General features: G+C 34.2%; 2 pseudogenes; both read left to right on the top strand.

Annotated features, from left to right (window-relative positions):
* The first annotated feature begins 953 nt into the window (after positions 1-953).
* LOC105532992 lies at positions 954-1489 on the top strand (annotated as a pseudogene).
* Positions 1490-2824: 1335 nt separating this feature from the next.
* Positions 2825-3775, top strand: LOC105533006 (annotated as a pseudogene).
* Positions 3776-7581: the final 3806 nt, after the last annotated feature.

The following is a 7581-nucleotide window of genomic DNA, read 5'->3' as shown; positions in this document are numbered from 1 at the left end:
ATGACAGTTTTCCTGGAGAACAAAGCTGTTTCATCTCACACTGGAAAAAGAAAAGTATCTATGTATACCTATACATATTGTCTTGCCTTTAATTAAAATGGATTTGATGGGAAAAATTTGTCAAAAGTTGTTTCTCTCTCTCTCTCTCGCTCTGTGTGTGTGTGTGTGTGTGTGTGTGTGAGAGAGTGCGTGTGTGTGATGGGATGCTAATGGGATAGTTGTATTTAGGGAGGTAAGATTGTGTAGGAAGAACATAAAGAGCCAGGCAAAGAATAATTAGATCAGTCCAAAAAGTCCAGAAGTGGTTTCCATTCATGCACTCGGGAATATCAGAGAGCTAAACTGATAGGAAAGCTATTTACCAACGATTATATAATCATCTCAGTCCTAGATTACCTGGCAATCACCTAAACACAAGCTTAAGGCATTAGAAGGGGCAGGAGTTTAATTAATTGAATTAATTTTCTAATACAGAGATATTATTGGAGGAAACCATGTAATGTGCATAAATGCATAACTCATGTCTTTTCAAAAGGGAATCAAAAAAGAGAATAATATCAGAAAAAACTAAATTTTCTATTCAAATTTTGTACCCAGTTCAGAGCAACTTCACTCTCTTCCTCCGCAAGGTTAGATGCCCATCTTGTCATAAATACATTTTACCCTACCCATTAAACCAAAGAACAATTAGACTTTATATAAGACATATAAGTATTGCAATAAGAAATAAATATCCATGCTGCTTTCATTTTTGTGATGACTGTGTACACAAAGCTTTATAATCAATGGGCTCTCCTTTGGGTGGAACACAGTGAAGACTGACATGAGTGCAGCCTGGAGAGATCCTCTTCCAATTGTTCCATTTGGATTAGCTGCATTTGCTGCCATCTTGTTTGCCTTGGGATTAACTTTAGGAAAAAATATAGCTGGTGGGATGTTGTTTTTTCATCCAGATGAAAATAATTCTCAGAAACAAAACTTCTTTTGAATCATGGATTGAGGAGAAGGCTAAAGATTGAATTCAATATTATCAACTACAAGAAGTCTTTGTTTTTCCTTATGATATAGGAAGTAGATGGAGGAGCTTTAAACAGGTATTTATGTGGTCAGGGGTCCCTGAAGGAGATGGACTTGAGTGGCCAGTAAGAGAAGGCTGTCACCAGTACAGCTTAACAATAGAACAGTTGAAACAAAAAGCAGATAAGAGAGTCAGAGCTAATAGATTATAGTGATGCCTGCTGTCCACTGAATAAATGAACCAAAACCTTCTTCACAAGCCCTGCACTGAAGAGCCTCAAATAGAGCTACGAAAAGGGAAGTTCATTTTAGCCACAAGAGGTTTACGATATTGGTTATATGGAGACAAAATTCTTGATGACAAGAAGGTGTTTCAAGGATAAGGGGATGGTTCCCTAGAAAATGTATGGAAAAGTATGCCTGTGATGCTAAAACAGACCAAACTTCAGAAGATGAGAAGGAAAATAGATAGCTGCTGTTAAAACGAAATTATCCTTTAAGTCTGCTTTATTACTTGAAAATTGTACATGTTGCTAAAGAATTATGCAATGAGCCTACTCTGGTTAAGATGTTCTTCTCCTCAAAGGTGCCCTAGTGCAATGATTTAAATATTTTTAATACCATTTTGAAATGCAGAAGCCATTCTGCACAAGCCTTTGAATTCCTGCCCCTCTTTACTACCTCTTCTTCCCCATCAAAAGAAAAACATTTCACCCAAGTAAGTTAATGCCATTTTCTCTAGGATATTTTTAATGCACACTCTGGTCGTCACCCGCAGATACGTTTCCCTCCTTGCCAGGAGCATCTGCATGTGGTACTTCTCTTTTCCCTCAGTTGATATTTCTTATATGATATTCTAGATATTATAGAACCCAATTTGTCAAATTCAATATAAGCTCAAGTTTTGTTACCTGTTTTAATAGTGCACATTTTGTCAGATCAAATAAAGATCAATGGATGTTCTATATATAAAAAGGAAATATATAAAAATTGTTTATTCTTTTTAAAAAATAACATCATGAATTAAATTCCATTGAACAAATACATTTATCTTTACAATGTTTTCTAGAACATTTGAAATATTGTGTTTGTTTGTTTGATGCTTTCAGATTTATTTTACTAAAGAATTTGTAATCACCTTATATATTTTTAAAAGATTACTTATTGATATATTAATATGACAAAATGTTTCAAGATAAATAAAATGTATTATGATTTAAGCTATTATTTATTGATATATTAATATGACAAAATGTTTCAAGATAAATAAAATGTATTACGATTTAAGCTATTATTCTCTTTTAGGCTATTGTTCTATCGAGTACAATTTTGTCAGTACAACATTTTCAGGTCTAAACTTTGATAAGATTTTATTCATATATCAAGTTTCAGTCATTTCCATCTGACTTGTTTACCATTTGACATATAATCAATTTTATTTTGTATTTGTTTATCTCTAAACCTATTGCAAAACCAAACTCATATTTTTCAACTGATAAATGCACAGAAATACAGACACAACACTATTATGAGGTCTTTGTCTATTGAATAGTGTGTGTATTGTATGCTTTTGTGTTGAAATAGAGACAAAATGGGACAGAGAAAGATTAAGAGAGAGAGGCTCTTAGGAGGTATTCCTAGATCTATTTAACCAGTACAGGAGTATGCTTGACAAAATGCCCTTAAAGCCATATTTAATTTCTGAATATATACATTTCTATAAATCTAGGCGAGAACAGATAGCAGAAGAGAGAAAACAAAAAAGCTAACTAAACCAGAAGGCTTTCTAAAGCAGCTGTAAGTCAACATGCTCAAGCTCAATGGCACAGTCTTCATGCCTTCAGTGCTGATGCTGATTGAGATCCCTGGCTTGGAGTCTGTGTAGTTCTGGATTGGAATTCCTTTCTGCACCGTGTACATCACTGCTGTGTTTGGGAATTCCCTGCTCTTGGTCATCATCAAAGCTGAGCGCAGCCTTCATGAGCCCATGTATGTCTTCCTGGCAATGCTTGGAGCAACAGACATTGCTCTCAGTACCTGCATCCTACCCAAAATGCTAGGAATATTCTGGTTTCATCCGCCACAAATATACTTTGATACCTGTCTCTTGCAGATGTGGTTCATCCACTCATTTCAGTGTATTGAGTGGGGTATTTTGCTGGCCATGGCCCTGGACTGTTATGTGGCAATCTGTGATCCTCTGAGACATGCAGTCATTTTTACCTACCAATTCCTCACTCAGATCGGGGTTGGGGTGACACTCAGAGCAGCCCTGTTTGCAGCTCCATGTGTCATTCTCCTTAAGTGTCAGCTGAAATTCTACAGGACCACTGTGGTCTTACATTCATATTGTGAGCACATGGCCATCGTGAAGCTGGCAGCAGATGGTGTTTGAATCAATAAGATGGATGGCCTGTTTGTGGCTTTCAGTATACTTGGACTTGATGTAATCTTCATCACACTCTCCTACATTCGAATATTTATAACTGTTTTCAGTCTGCCTCAAAAGGAAGCGAGGTTCAAGGCCTTTAACACCTGTATTGTCCACATTTGTGTCTTCCTTGAGTTTCATCTCCTGGGTTTCTTTTCCTTCTTTACACACAGGTTTGGGTTCCATACTCCATCCTATATTCATATTCTTCTGTCCAACATTTACCTACTTGTCCCACCTTTGCTCAATCCTATTGTTTATGAAGTAAAGACCAAACAAATTCGAGATGGAGTGTACAAGATCTTCTACTCTAAAAATCCTTCCTGATTTCTCATTTATCTCATTTTAAATAACAAAAAGTCACTTTGAAGCAGCCTCTATCTTGATGAGAATCTGTGCTTTCTTAAGTTCATTGTGTGCTGAAATAGCTTTACTTTTGCATTTGAAACAGTAAGACTTTGACTCCTACTTAAACAATTTCACTTGTTTTGGTTACAAAATTGATTGAAGCACACAGAGCTAATAACATTTAATCAATAGATGACATGAAGGCACAAATTATAAAGATCTTTTTATAATTTAATTAACTCTCAATAACAGATATTTTTAAAAAGCAACACTGAATGTTAATATTTTAATCTCTGTTTAAAAAATTTATTACATTGTCACCACTGCATAAAAAATTTAGTCTAATTATTATAATTCTAATAATTATGAACTAAGTCATTTGTACTATTTTTATGATCACACTAATCTATACTAATCACTATATTAATATGCTGATGTATAAAGTTGCAGGTTTGCATTTAAGACAGTAAGCCTCGGATTTTTGGTTAAATGGATTCAGTAGTTATTAATGCTACTGAATCAGTACTCAGTCAATAGACGTCATAAAAAAACAGAAATCATGAAGATTGTTTGTAGTCCAATTACTCAACATATTTCTTCAATTATTCAGTGTAAAAATTGTCTTTAAAATATCTCAATGAATCTTAAAATAAGCTTAAATTATCTTAATAATACCTCAATGAATCTTAAAAAACACCCCTAAATTTAAGTGTTATTCTCTTAAAATATTAAGTACACGAAGTTAAAAATATTAAATGCATGAAGTTCTTTAACACCAGAATATACATAGTGTCAAAGCTGATAATTCTAATAACAATGAACCAACTCTTCTCTTAGAATTTTGATTGTCATTATCATCATCATTACCACTCGAGTCTATTTTGTGTCTTATGATAATGTGCACACTAGAAGGTACCAAATGTTTAAATATGCATTGGAATGCATTATTACTGACTTTATATTTAGGACTGATTGTGATTTCCAGAAATCTGAGTACATATATAGTACAAATTATTCCCACTGACTCTACACCTAGTTTGTTCTATTGTTAGCATTGTACATTAGGATGGCATATTTTTTAAATTAATAAACTAATATTCATATGTTATAATTAACTAAAGTCTACAGTGTTTTTCATATATTCTTAATTTTTATCTAATTTCCCTTTTCCCCAAGGTTTTATTCAGGATGCCTCATTACATTTAGTTGTCATGTCTGCTCAGGCTCCTTTCGGCTGTGAAAATTTTTGAGACTTTCCTTAATTCTGATGGCCTTGATATTATTCAGGTATTTTGTATTATGCCCTCCTACTGGAATTTATCTGACGTCATTCTCAGAATTAGAGTTTGCTTATGTGATTTTGGAAGTAAGAGTTAAAGTGCCATTTGGATCACATTATATCAACGGTATCTATCATCAACATAATTTATCACGGTGTGTGTTGACCTTGATTACTTGGCTGAAATAATGCTTCAAGGTTTCTCCATTTTAAACTTATTTTAAAACATTCCCATACTGTACTCTTTAAAGTAACTATATGCAATCCACATTTAAGGAGTGTAGTTATATATTTCTTATTTATAAAGATGGGAATAGCTACATAATTTAATAAATAACTTAGAATTCTTCTACATGGGAGATTTTATCTTCTTTTGATTAATTTATTCAATTATTTATTTATATCAGTATGGATTTAGGGATACTTATACTATACTTTGGATTATAATCCAAAGTTGTTTTGTTACTTATTATCAAGTTATTTCAGTTTGGTCATTGGTATATTTTACATTTGGCTTCTGTTCCTCTTTAGCCTACTCATTGTGTGTGCAGGTGTGTATGTTTGTGTGTGTGTGTATGTGTGTGAATACACATATATATGTGTATATATGTGTGTATATGTATATACACATATATGTGTGTATATGTGTATTTATAATATATATGTATGTATGTGAGTGTTTTAGCACCTCTTATATGGAACTAAAAGATGTTCCAAGATCATCTTAGGTATTTCCTGTGTCAGTATGAGAATTGTTTCTCCAAAAACTTTTATTTATTTATTGGTGAATCATAATAGGAACCAGTATTTGAGTCCCAGGTATGTTTGTTCTGACTTAAATGTCTGTCTTTCAGGTTCTCTCAGCAGGCAGAGCAAGGAATTGTATATGGGTATGCTAACTCAGGTATATACACATATGTATAAATATTCTAAATATTCTTTTATGTAACCATTCGGACCTAAATTAAGCTAATCTTGAATTCCTACTAATGTGTGCAACTTTGTTTTATTCCTACATAGATTTTTCTAGCCTCTTCTCTTTGCTTATCTATAAATTCTCACTCTAATAGTGGAAAGCCTGGCTTCAACCATCTGTCATGCATTTACTGCATTGGTAATTTCTAGAACATACGTAAAGCAGTATCAGAATTGATGATGTTTGCTTTGTGGGAAATAACTTTATCAAGTAAGTACAGTGTTTACACAATGTTCCTTTGGCCGTTATTTTTACACACCACTCATTTCCCAAGTTACTTATGTCAGTAGCTTTTCCCACAACCCCCCTCAGTGAGATTGTTTCATATATCTATTATACAGTTAGATTATTTTGTTACCATATGCATTCTTTCTATAACTCCCCTACCTTCTGATTATTTTTAATTTGCATATAATAAGGTTAACTCTATGCTGTAAAATTCTTTTGTGTGTGTGTGTGTGTTTTACAAATGCATAATGCCATGGTCAGTATCACATGGTATACTTCATGATGTATGGACAAAGATAGTTGTGTTTCTTCCTTCCAAATCTGTATACCTTTTATTTCCTTTCCTTTTATTATTGCACTAGCTAGGAACCACAGTACGATGTTGATCAGGAGTGGTGAGAGGGAGAAATATTGCCTTGTTTCAGATCTTAGGGAAAAGCATTTAGTGTTTCATCCTTTAGTGTAATGTTAACTATAAGGTTGTTCTGTAGGTTTTTTTTACAAAGTGGAAGATTTATTTGTTTATTTCATAAATGGGTGCTAGGTTTTGCAAATTCTATTGCTCCATTAATTGATATGAGCACCTATTGATGTGATGAATGACATTAATTGATTTTCAAATATTAAACTTGTCCTAAACACTTGGAATAAATTCCATGGACATAATACAATATTGTTTTTACAAATTGTAGGATTTGATTGCTTAACATTTTGTTGGGACTTTATGCATCTACATTCGTGAGACTCATTTGTCTAAGTTTTCATTCTCTTAATGTTTTTCATTTGGCTTTGGTACTAGGATAATGCTGGCCTCATACAATGAATTAAGAAATATTCCCTTGGGAGGCCTAGGCGGGTGGATCACAAGGTCAGGAGATCGAGACCACGGTGAAACCCCGTCTCTACTAAAAATACAAAAAAAAAAAAAAAATTAGCCGGGCGCAGTGGTGGGCGCCTGTAGTCCCACCTACTCAGGAGGCTGAGGCAGGAGAATGGCTTGAACCCGGGAGGCGGAGCTTGCAGTGAGCCGAGATCGCGTCACTGCACTCCAGCCTGGGCAACAGAGGGAGACCCCGTCTCAAAAAAAAAAAAAAAAAAAAAGAAATATTCCCTATGCTTCTCATTTCTTTAAATGTTTTCTAGAATTTGCCAGTGAAATCTGTTGTTTTTTGTTTTAGAAATTTATTTTATTTTATTTATTTTTGAGACAGAGTCCCGCTCTGTTGTCCAGGCTGGAGTGCAGTGGCACAATCTCGGCTCACTGCAAGCACCACCTCCCAGGTTCACGCTGTTCTCCTGCTT

This window comes from Mandrillus leucophaeus, unplaced genomic scaffold, assembly GCF_000951045.1.
Source record: "Mandrillus leucophaeus isolate KB7577 unplaced genomic scaffold, Mleu.le_1.0 Scaffold1212, whole genome shotgun sequence".
NCBI lineage: Eukaryota > Metazoa > Chordata > Mammalia > Primates > Cercopithecidae > Mandrillus > Mandrillus leucophaeus.
Note: the sequence above shows the minus strand (reverse complement) of the source record. Positions and strands in the feature narration are given on the sequence as shown.